The following is a 13,806-nucleotide window of genomic DNA, read 5'->3' as shown; positions in this document are numbered from 1 at the left end:
ACATGTAATTGCCTAGATTTCTATATTTCCTTTAATAGATGTTCTTTATCTGGGTTGTAAAGTGGTAATCTCGGGATCTTCCTAGAGGGTGAAACCAAGTATTTTGTCTACAAACATTCGGACGAACTCAAAACACTGTTAGTTAATTTTCCTTTCGAGTGGTCAAACTTGCTGTTGGCACTCCTGACATATTGTTAATTCGGAGATCCCCAACTTGGACCGGAATTAGCCTTCATAATTTCCGGTTTCGGTTCCGTGGTAAACTAGCGCAACAACTAACTTGCCTTCGGAGTACTTCGACCAGTTGTTAGGGACTACACTTAAACTATGGGAAATTATCGATCAGCGCAACTTCTTGGCCATAAATCCGTTACCTAACAATTATTGAATATATGAGAATTATTATATATATCTATATATATAAAAGGCAATATTCGTATGAGTGTCCTTGATAGACTGAAGAACTACTTAACCGACTTTCATGCGGTTTTCAGCGAAACGTAGATCTTTGCTACGAATATATTTATAAACAAACAAACTATCACACCGTTTCTCTATCTTTGCATACAGATTTCGCTTCCTCTACATTTATGAATGTAACTTGTATAAGTTGAAAGATGTATGCATCTTCTTATGCACGCCCGCCGATTGTTCCTTTATTTGACATGTCCATCTTCATGCATTTGATGGACTTAATCGTGCCATGTCTTTCTTGGCCTTCCTCGTTTTCTGCATACATCAACATTCGCATCGTAGATCCTTTTAGCCGTTCTTTCGTTGTCCATTTGCTCTACATGTCCAAACCAACGCAGCGCCCCCTTCTTGATTCAGTCGATAATGCATATCTCAGCCTTACACAGTTTACGGATCTCGACATTTGTGCACCTATCATACATCGTTTTACCACACATTCGCCTGAGGGATCGCATTTTGACAGCATTTAAAATACTTTCATCATCATTTTTCTAATTTCATACCTCGCTCCCATACATTAGAGTTGGCACTAGAACTCCATGGTGAACTGCTAGTTTAGCCTCCTGCGATAAACATTTGTTTTCCAAAATAGATTTTAGTGCACCGTTCATCCTGTTCCCCGTACTCACCCTCCTTTCAATACCTTTCTCGGTCTTTCCATCCCTAGTAAACATACTTCCAGATACACAAATTCTTCTACCTGAATTGGAATATCTCCGTTCACACTGATCTAACATTTAGTTATATTTTCAAAAACCATAAAAAACCATCACTCTCGATTTATCAACATTTATAAGCGAATCGCTTTTCTTGCATGCATCGTAGACTTTTTTTTACCAAGACGTGCAGATCTTCTAATGTATTTATAGCTTTTAAAATTTTTAATTTATTTAGGAAATAAAAATTAGGGGTGTAAATGTTTTTTTCGTCGTTCACCAGGGCTGTATTCACTGAGTATGCATTTCCAAAAAAATTGGAAAGATTTTAATTTTTTGTCTGTAAAAAAAAATTGTTTCGAATATTTACAAACAATATTCGTTTTTTATAGAACCCAATCAGATTATTTCTTTAAATTCCTTACAATTTCTAGCCTTTATTTTTTTTATGGATTTTTGGCATTACAAAAATAATATTAACTGACATTCAAATCACTTCTGATCTGGATTCAGATAAGGAAATTAGATGCAGAATAGAAATAGCACAATCAGCATTCAACGGCATGAAATCATTCTTTTGAAGTGATAATCTTAATTTAAAACTGAGACAGAGGATGGTCAAGTGCAAGGTGAACTCCATGAACCGATTAGAGGCTTTTGAAATGTGGCTTCACCGGAGAATGCTGAAAATCCCGTAGACAGATTAAGTGACCAACGTAAAGGTGTTGAGACGAGCCAGTGCCGAAAAATAACTACTGTCCTCAATAACACAGAGAAAACTCGCATATCTGGGCCATATCATGTGCGAAAGCAAATATACGCTTCTACAGCTGATTGTGATGGGAAAGATCGAGGGAAAGCGTGGAGTTGGAAGGCGACAGATGTCCTGGCTGAGAAACATCCGCGACTGGACGGGAGTGCGCGGGGTTGAGGCGCTGTTCCAGTTGGCGCAGGACCGGAATGCCTACTCTAGAGTGATCGCCAACGTCGGGGAGACCTGATATGGCACAGAAAGAAAAAGGAGAAGACATTCAATACATTATTGAAAATCGTATTCCTCGCGTTTACACAAAATATTATATTTACTCCTATAAAAAGTAATGAACATAATTCATTTTAATAAAATAAATATAAAACATTTTGCTTTTAAAACAACACGACAAAAATACTTAATAGCTCCATATGTTCGATGTAATAGTTAGTAATCATAGTTAAAATAAAATAGAATAGAATTCCTCAATTAATTTAAACTTGATAAATAAGCTTGTGTAGCTTTAAAACCGGTCTGTAGAAAAAAACGTAAATTAGTGGTTAAAACCAAAGTGGTTTTACATTTATTTTATGTCACATTTTTTCCCCCTTTTTTTCATATACACAACCCTCTCATTTCTAATCTAAAAGAGGTTTTACAAAAGATACTACTTTTTAAAAATATTTTATATGACCATTCTTAAATCTACAACCTGTAGATTTTAAATGTGAGTTTTGTGAACGCGCCAGCACTTGTTAATCGACCTATAGGCATTAGTTTTTCTTAGTATTTTTTTTTATCAACGTGTATATTTTCGAATGATTTAATGTTCATTGTTTATTTTTCTCGTTTTAATTTTGTTTTGTTTAGATAATCATACTTGACTTTATTTTTCTGACAGCCTATCCTCACTGAGAAAATTGTTTTCCCCTTTTACGTGGCTTTAAAAAAACCTTTCTACCAGTTGAAGAAGCATTAATGTGAGAAAGTTTTCCTTATTCAAAAACACACACTGAATGAGAACAAAGTTTTGTGCCAAGCTTTACACCTGGTGATTTGCAAAAGGCTAGGCGTGAATATACAGAGCTTTTACGAAAAGCTTTGAAAAACGCCCCTAAGAATGCGAAAACATGGAAAAAAGGCACAATTTAAACCACAGCGAATCTCATAACCTTTATGTTTGCTTGAACATTTTTGCAGAGCGCCTTTTCAAACCTTAGAACCATTCACATGAAAAGCATTTTTTACTATTATTTATCTAGGCCAGCTTGTTGAGTTCTTATAAAAAGATTCAGAACGTTTTTTCAAATATTATCACGCTTGCTTAAAGTTTTTTGTCCTTTTTTACAAATCGCTTGATTTTTAGCTGTTGAAGCTATTTTTAAACGGCAGAAAACGCTTTGCTAAACAAAAATAATACATATATGTACAATAACACATTAGAAAAGGGGCGTCCTGTAAGGGTTGTTTTTAAACGAAGATGTTTTTGCCTAAAACCGTAAAAAAATATTTTAAGCGAATATTTGCAGATTTGTGTTTACATTTTTTTACTCGCATGATAATCACATTCTACATCAAGAAATATACGTTTTGGCAATCGATTTTCATTTTCAAGGTTTTTCAATATTCAATCAATTTTTTTCACATCTAATCAAGTTGGATCTTTTAATGTCAGTCCTTTGTATTTGTCTTTGTTTTTTCTTTTAATTTTTATCTTACTTACTTAGTAAATATATTTTTCCAAGGTAGAATATACTCATATGATATGAGGGCGGGCATATTACATTAAAGCAATTTTTTCCTACCTACCTACCTACCATTCAGTTTAACATATTCTAGATATTAATACAAAAACGTGTTATTTTGTACAAAATTAGAAACAAAAATAAACTAAAAATCCAAACTATACTATGAAGAGAGAAAGGGGGATGAGAAAGAAAGAAGAACGAGGGAGGAGAAATTTAAATATATCTAAATATAATTGTGTATATATAGTGACATTTCTATCTTGATTGAAATGTTAATTAAGAACGGGGCGTCTCTGACTTTAAAGTATAGATTATTCCATAGTCGCGCAGCTACTACTTTAAAAATAGAGGCAACAAAATAGAGCTGTGAATGTGTATAAAAAGGGTTATTTCGTGACTGAAACGAAGAGAAAGTCCATGTTGTAATAGAGGTTGAAAGAGTTCTCTCAGATAAACAGGCTAAGTGGGATGGTTGTTAGAATGATTACATGCTTGATACTAATTCAGTGTAGTTGCGTGCGGTATTCGGTTATGTGGTCAAATTTGCGAAACAGTATTGTACAAATTAATCAAATAAGAGTCATTTCTGTCATTTTCTACGTATGACACCACTCATATGTCAATTTGACAGTTGTTTAGCGCCAAAAATTATGACTTACAGTTCATTTATCTTTTGAGAGCTCATATCGGTGTTTGTTGGTGTACTATCTGTTGTTTTTTTGCATTTTCTCAATAGAAGACTAATTTTATGAATTTCTTGAATATTATATAATATAGATGTTCAAATATGTGCAGAATGGTGAATGCTATACAGTGTGTAAAGGGACCACTTAAACCAGCCATTGACAGGTCATAAGCCCTGTGGATGCCTAGACTTTTATATTACCTTCTCTTAAATGTTCTTTATCTCTGTTGTAATACGTTAATATAGATTTATTTTAAAACAAATAGAAATATCAAAAATAGTACGTCTGGTCGAAAAAGAGATGTTCTCTTAATTAGAAAAGTGATCAACTTTCATGACTACTTATTAAATTTTCCGTGGGGATTTGTAAAATTACCAAACTTACCGATAAGATAACTTAATTATAATAATACCTAAAAATAAAATTCTCTTAACAAAAAAAATTACATACTTTTTCATTTAAACCAAAGAAGAATATTATTTTCAAATAACTTTTGTTGTTTTTTGCTTCTGCTTAGATGATCACTTAGAGATTATTGTACCCAAGGATTACAAACCCGAAGTATTGAAGAATGATCTAACAGTGTACAAAGTCAGAACAACTTGGTTGACTGCTCTGCAAGTGTGCGCTAGAGATGGAGGAACTTTAGCAACACCAGTAAATCATGAAGAAATAAAAGACTTCTTCACAGCTGAAGACACATGGACGAATATCAATGCAATTGTTAATCAGAGAGTCTTCGAGTCCATTGAAGGTAAGCTTGCTCACCACATACCGTCTCTGATGACATATGTCTCCTTGGCAACGCAAATTTGGGCAAAGCAAATAGCTGTCATCTTGTAGCCTGGTATTAAAAGTAAGCACTTGTAGTGTGCAATATGAATAAGATTGAGGGAAATATTGAGGTATTTTTTTACGGAAATAGGATTAAATTTAAACGACATGACAATTATACGAAATACTTAAACATCAAATTTTTCCTATTTGTACCCAGTGGTGCATAGAACAATGCAGCGGTGCTCTAATGACGACGTTTTTTTCATTCTTGTCTCAACACGAAAGTTAAGGGGATCAGTCTTAAGCTTCAAATGCCAGTCCTGGAACAAAAAAATACTGCAATGAAGAACTACGCTTAAAACTAATATTTTATGTCCACTTTGCCAGAGATTGAACCCAGGACATGGCGGCAAACGCGCTAATCAATATACTATGAAGCAAACTAATTCCACTCTTCAGAAGAGTAGCGATTGATTCTTAAGCAATCGTCGTTGGTTTTGGTTCTCTTTGACTCACAGCACTGTATTATTTGTCCGCCTGGATGTAGAAAACCTTTGTTTTTCTCTGTATTCTCCATATGCGACAGTTTTATTAATTGATTTTGAAAATCAACAAAATGATTGCATAACTTTTCATGCAAAATTACTACTAGCTTTTGAATTTTGTGTTAGATATTCTGTGTTTGTGTAAGATATGGAACTTAAAAAACAATATCAGGTTAAGATTGTCAGCTGCATAAAGCACCAGCGTAGCCAGCTTCAACTTAGCCAAGTCAACACGAAATTTGAGTTCCAAAGAATGATTCTTACCTTAACAGATCTGAAGCGTCAGACATATCATCTTGCCTATTTATTTTATTTCATAATAAACGTAAATCGTAGGCTCGGAAGGAGAGCATAATGCTCTGTTCAGCACCATGAGGGACTATTGAAGGAATATTCCAAAAGATTTTATTCCAACCCTGATGAAAGTAATCCGAAATATTGAATAAACACGTTGCTAGAATTAACTTTTCTGAAACATCTAGATCTTGGTTCTGCGGCGCAGATGATGAAACACATAAACAGTATATACATTAGATGTGAATGTTTTATATCTATCTCACTGGTCAAACTTGAAGATGTAAGAGCGCTAACCACCGATTTAATAACCCGATTCTTGAGTGCAATCGCCCTCTACTCAGTGGCCCGGCAATTTAAAGACCTAGATTGAAGGTCAAGGACTACACATGTAGCAACGACATCAGAAAATTCTATAGTACTGACCTCCACCTCCCAGAAAGATAAAAATAGTAAAAACCGAATTAATGAGATACGATTCTATTAGTACCATTGCAGTGCTCAATACATTGAGGTACACCTCTAGATGCGGATAGGGAGGTGATGAATAATTCTGATGCTGTTTAAAATGGTTTAAAAATATTTTTCTTTTCATTTTAGATAATCCCGATTTCTACATTTATTGGGGAACGACTGAACCCAACAACGTGAGCCGAAGAGAAAGTTGTGTAATGATGAGTCTTTTTGACATAGAAAAACGAGTTGTTTATCGAGATTACAATTGTGACACACTTTTTAATTTTCACTGTAGAAAAAACTAAGCATATTTTTGCTGGTACCTGTGTCGTTTTTTTACATGCCTTATATATTTTATTCGTTGTGTTATTCTTAGTTAAGTTTGATTCCAAAGCTCTCCTCTTGGGTATGCTGGAAAACAGCAGTGTTCAACTTAGAAGGGATAGGTTTACACTGAGCCATTTTTTCAGGCTGATAGGAGGTTTTATCAAGAACTCGCATTTTATAGACTATCAACTTTTATGTTCCGGGTGGATATCTCCGACAGCGTTAGCACAGACTGTTTTACTTCCAAAACCAACCTGCCTCTGGTCATGCCAAAAAGAAGAGCAGTCTGGCAGCTGGATTCGACCACTTTGGAGATCGACATCTTCCTCATCAGTAAAAATATATTTAAGAGGTAAATATTTTTGCGATTGGAGAGTATTATGCCACCATTTTAATAATATTCAGCCATTACTTAAGAATTTTGGCGTGACATGTTGTCCCAATTTAACGCCCTAAATATATCGTTTTATTTGTCATATTATTTTGGTTCAACAAATATTAATTTGAATTTTAATATAAATAAAGATATGATTATTATTAATTTATTTTATTTATTTACTACGCTTCTTGATTAATTTTCTTTTTCTTCCTCTTTCTTTTCAATTTTATTTACTATCCATGCGGCTCCAGTATGAAATCATCTCTCATCCACTATCAAATATATTTTTACAGCAGCTTTGTTTAAATCACATCAGGAGACGCATTTTCTTTATCTTCCTTAATCTCACGTATTTTCCTCTTCTTTTATTTCCTTTTTTCCATTGAAGCTATTAACCATAATATTTCATTTGTGTATACACACCGCAAAGTATATTTCAGTATATTTTTTTTTTTTTAAATATTTATCGTATTTTATTTTCATATATAGCATACAAATATAATATAATACATAATAAAATAATAAGAAAAAAAAATCCACACAGGCATAGCCTGTGCGTGGATACACGTGATTTTATCAGTTTTACGTTACACCACGTACACAAAAAAAATGCCCAGTATAAATATTTTCATTCAAGAAACAAAACAAAACCTACAACAACAAATGAAAAATCAATTTTTCTCAAGAAAACAGTATCTCTAATAAATACGTTTGTTTTATTTACATTCATCTACATTTTTACACTTTTAACGTTTCAATTTATCTTTTTATTTATGTTTAAAGTAACTAAAATTCCACCAAGCTATTTTCTGTGGCTTGTTGGGGGAGATTTATATTATTTTATTTATTTATTTTATAAATTTATTGCAAAATTAGTATACTTACAGGGAATCTAGACAAAACTATTAATGTAAAATGAAAACGGAGTATTCTCTGTTTATGATATTCTCCATCTAGCATGGTTCAACCTGTTCTAAGGTGGAGATTTTTTATCTTTGGAGTAAAAGTAGACCTATACTAATAAACCAATTACAAAAAAAAGAAAAACTAAAACTACTTAATTATAAATGCCTAGCTAATCAAATTAAAAGAAGTTAAAAATCGTTATTATAAAAATATAAACTTTATATCTGTACCAAGAATACATGTAACTTAAACATTTATGTACAATATATGATAAAAAACAACATAAAGCAATAAAAATATTTAACAATTATATAAAGTACTACGTGTTTTGATTTACATATATTTGTCGACAAAATCTTTCTAGATATAATTAACAGGCGATAAGATCGGTAACATAGATACAAATTAAATGGTTTTTTTTTCATGTACAAAAAATAATAACATTTTTTTTACTTCAGAAATATTTACAAATAAGCTAGTTTTATTAAACATAGTTATTACTATTCATATTCTTATGTATTTTTGATCGAGTAGCCACTGTTTTATTTTACTCTTGTTACATTGTTAGTTAAATTTAAGTTCTTTTGGCAACAAATTTAAAATGCTAGGGAATAAATTGTTAATAGTTCTATAACCATCTTTATTACATATTTTTGGTACTTCTAAACTATCATTTTATGCGAAGCCTGTATAATGGTCATGGTTAAGATGAATTATTAAATTATTTTTATTAAATTGATTAAAAATAATGCAAAGTCGCAGTAAACCTTAAACTGGCAGAGTTTTAAGTGTTTTGTACGGGATAACTTTTTGATTTCTTTGTCTATAAATCTCTGCTAGTACAATTCTCTTAACTATAGAGTACTGAAAACCCTGGATTATTTGGATAATAGTTAAAATTAAATGTCCTCACGACTAAATGCCATACCTAACAATTGATTCTACTAAGAAAAAATAAATCATTTTTAGAGCTTTGAATTTTTTGGATTAAGACAAAGTAATTTTGTACACACATATCGTGGTTATATTTGCAAAAATGATGAAATTGAGATTATTGACTCCATGACATTGCATAATCATAATGCTTGACCAGTAAAAATGCCAAATCGATCCGACACTAAAAAGAATTTAATTTGTAAAATATGTGACCACTTGATAGAAGCTCACAGATTTTTGACAAGTAAAACTGACCAACACACATAGTCACTTTTATTAGTAACTTTAAGATCCAAAGAATTGACCAAGTAACAGTTAGTCAATTTTACTTGTAGGTGATGTCACCAGTGAAGATATAGTTAGAGTTAGTTGTCAGTAGTTAGTAAGTTAGTATACGTTTTGTATTTGACAGATACGGTTTTTTTTATAAAAAGTTCATTAATTAAATTTATTCGTTAGATTATTACGTTACACTTTTTAATTATTTGTTCTTTTTCATTAATTTTGTATTTCTGTGTTTATTTAACCTTCTTAAATATTTAAAAAGTGTATTATTGAAATAAAAAATCCTAAAAGCACAATTTATAGTTATTAAATAAAAATACTACCTCCCTCAATGAACGAAACAAAAATGATTATTTGCCAAATTTTATAGGTAAAATTGACTAAGTTTTTCAATTTATTTATTTTTTATAAAAGTGATAATGCTTTTTAAATATATATACTTTACATTAAATTTGAAAGTACCGTATATATAATGTAAAATTACCAACCATCTACTTGAAAAATCTGATTTTTGGGAAGCAATTGAACTGTAGAAAAACACTAAAATGGCTCCCCTGAACATCATTGATTTTGTCACTTGGTCAATTTCTCTTGTATGCCCACGATATGTTAATAATGAAATTAAATAAAAATAATAAAACCATCCTCTTATTTACGTTTTAATATTATAATAAATTCGATCTGAAACATCCTGTATATATCACATTAATAAATCGTCTTTTCAATTTAACCCCGAAAATTCGCAATTTTAAAGTTTTCTACGGAGGAGGCGTAATTCATTCTAAAATTTTCCAATTCCACCTTGAACCGCGGGTTTGAGTCCCGTAAGACTTGTCAACTTATGCGATTGGCATTTTACCAAATTTCAACTCTCGGCGGGGGTGGCAGAGTAGAAAATTGAGGGTGATAAGAAAAAGACCCCTGCATCCATCTTTTGTCTTCATTACTCAAAACTGGGTCACTTGGAAGGCAAACACGAGTTTCTGGGTTTCTCAAAATAAAACTGTGACCATAATAAAGAACTTTTCAGTACTTGCCGGTATCTTTCAATGTTTGATTTTGTTTTAATAAAGATTATCAATTCTAAGAGTAAAGAAAATATGCCGTACATATTCATGCATATTTTTCTAAAAAAAATTTGAAAATTAACTTTATTATGTTACATGTTAAATAGTATAACTTCATATTTGGATATATATAAAAGTCTAGGTATTCACGGGGCTTATGACCTATCGTCGGCTGGTTTTTTTTATTTCTTTTTATTTATCTATTAATCCAATATAAAATACAAATACATAGTAAACAAAAAGTTTACACAATAGGTACGGTACATTCAATATATTTTTATTTTTGGATGTAGCCACTCCACTGGCCCACAGGCACATTCCGAAGTGTCAGTGTATTATTTATTTTATAAAATATGTATACACAATTGTACGTAATTTCACATCAATTGTGTAAAAATTCAAAAGAAATAAAAAAAAAAACAAAACATACCTACATCAATAAAACGAAAAAGAATTTTCAAGAAACTAAAATTATATTTTTATATATGAAACATATTCGTCAGCTTCCTGTCTAGTCTTTTTAGCAATCCATTTATGGACTCTAGCTTTGAAAATATTGTTTTTCATTTTGTTCACCAATATGTCTTTGCTTAAAAAGTGGTATAGCTTAGGGGCCAAAAAAATATAATGTCCGCAATTTGTTTTTTTCTTTGGCAGCTGAAGTATTGTCTTTTGTCTTTGCCTAGTTAAGATGGCCACTTTACACTCTGTGTCACATTCATAACTCTTCCTATGTTTAGTCATCCACATTTCCTTAACTCTCTCACCTGTTAATTTTTGTAAAGTAAAATAGCTAAAAACTTTTATAAATATGGATTAGGGTAATCTGGCTAAATTATTTCACCTACCAGGCAACGCCTAATAACAAATTTTCAATTCTTATACATAATATATCAGTTAGTTCAACCAACAATGTTTTGAGCATATCCAAATATTTGTAAACCCCTCTCTGTAACAACAAATTTAAATCTTAATTCCTCTTTTGGGGAAAAAACTAGCCTATATACAAACATTTGGACGTGCCCTAAACATTGTTGATCAATTTTTTTGATCAACTCTTCTAGTTTGCTTTTAAAAAATCCATATTTAATAAAATAAAACATCATTATATCCTCACCCACCCTCTTAGAAAATTGATTTTCACCCTTGTGAGCTCGTCCCAGGGGTAAATTGACCCACAAAGACATTACATCAAAATCCCAAACTAATGAAACTAATTTCGTTCAAAGCCCTCCAAAAGGACTACCTGAGCTAGGGATGTTTTCAGTTTCTGTCATCAAAACTACCCTTAATGAAAATACAAAATAACATGCTTCACAAAACAAAACATAGTATTTTCACCAGCCTTTTAACTAACGAGAGAGAATATCAAATTCATTATTTCCTAGAAAATTGATATCTCAAAGGAGAAAAATAATCATTAGAGTACTTACTTCTGGATTGTAGACAATTATAGGCTTTTGGCTTGTCGTCGTGTAACCATTTATTTTGGTGCATGTTTTAGTCATCTCTACCTCTTCTTCTTCGTTTTTTAATGGCCTTTTCTATCGTGATTTTTAATACCATCGTTGCACTGCGCTGGCAATATCGCCCGGTAAAATTGTAAAAATTGTAAGGGGATTAATATAACACCTTTTGATAACGAATTTTTTAAAGATATTTTTTCGTTGATATCAAAAAGTCAAAATAAAGTATTTAATTTTTAAAATATGGGTAATTTATTTAGTTAAAACGAAATTGTGTTATCTTAAAGAGAAGTTAAAAATACTTTCAAAACAGAATAATCACTTAACAGATGTTGCCGGCTCAACGACGATATAATGTTAGTTATGATTTAGGTGAGTACATATTTGTATTTGTTTTATATTACTTATCATTATTATTTTTTTCTTTTTATATACCTTACTAGCGGACCCTATAGACGTTGTCTTGCCTGCTATTTATTACTTTGGAACAAAACTTTTCATTGAATAGTAGGTACCTAAGTACTTCAATATTATGTATCTTTTTTGGGTGATACCGTGTATGTTGGATTTGATCCGACGTTTCGGCTACCATTACAGGAGCCATCTTCAGGAAAAACTGTGTGTTTTATATCCCTGAAGATGGCTCCTACAATGGTAGCCGAAACGTCGGATCAAATCCAACATACACGGTATCACCCAAAAAAGATAGATAATATTGATAACAGTGACCTTGAAAACCTTCGCACCTATTTACCTAAGTACTTGTTTGTGATTAAATTCCAAAATGAATTTAAGTAGGTACCTAGGTACTTGTTTACGGTTGAATTCCAAATCATAAAACACATTTTTTTTTAATATGACATTCTTTTTGCAAACGTCAAACTCCGGTCTTCTCACCAACACAGGGGTGTACTTATGTGGGTATACGATTTTTTTAAATGTTTTGTATTTAATATTGTTTTAGTATAACCGAAAATTCAGTAAAAATAATTGAATGGATAGAAATTATAAGAAATTTAAGGAAAAAATCTGATTAAAATCCACAAAAAACAAATGCTGTTTGTAAACATTCATAAACAAATTTTTTTATAGACAAAAAAAACAAAATTTTTCCATTTTTTTGTCAATGCATTCTCCTCGAATGCAACCCTGGGAGATCGATGAATAAAACATTTATGCTCTTCACTTATTTTTTACATATTAGATTGAAGATTTTAATATCTACGAACACGCACAGCGCAAAGATCTATATTTCTCTGGAAACTACACGTAAATCCGTTAAGCCTTTTAGGAGGAGTACGGTGACATTACACGAACAGAGGAATTATATATATATATATATATATATATATAGATTACTTTTAACCGTATTTATTATTTTTAGCAATAATTTGAGCATGTTCAAATGTTTGTGCACAAGTATCGAGTACTTACATTGAAATTTATTGCAACGGAGTGGGAAAACACTTTTGAAAGGGGAATATGGAAGTCTAGGCATTTACAGGCCCCATGACTAATTATCTAGTTTGAGTGGTCATTTCTACGCTATTAACCATTCAAAATTCTGCCTTCATTTTGAAATTATTTTTATTTATTTGAAAAAAATATGTTGTAAAAATAATCTTTAAATCAGAGACCTGCCGAATGTCGCGCGTGCGGGCCGGTTGCAGAACAACTGTTTCTTTGTCCTATTTAACTTATTTTATTTTTATTCTTATTCTTCATTCAGATAACTAATATTTTAGTTTATTTATCTTGTATACAAAGCAAAACAAATAACAAAAAAGCTAATTACAAGTTTTCACAAGTAGCATCACAGTTAGTTAAAAAATATTCTCAAACATAAAATGATGAGTTACCTAATGTAAATCCAAAAGAAAAGAAAAAACACTACGAATTATTTCGAAAGCAAACGCCGCACGTAATTATGATTTTTCGTAAGGAAATCTATGTTAAATAATTTTGTTTTTACATTAAAATTATTGAAAATTGGCCATAAATATGAATTTTGCCTATAATTAAATGAAACAAGGGGAATATGAAGAAGAAGGTT

This window comes from Micrasema longulum, unplaced genomic scaffold (assembly GCF_059751315.1).
Source record: "Micrasema longulum isolate JH-2025_06_02 unplaced genomic scaffold, ASM5975131v1 h1tg001206l, whole genome shotgun sequence".
NCBI lineage: Eukaryota > Metazoa > Arthropoda > Insecta > Trichoptera > Brachycentridae > Micrasema > Micrasema longulum.
This window is presented reverse-complemented; position numbering follows the sequence as displayed.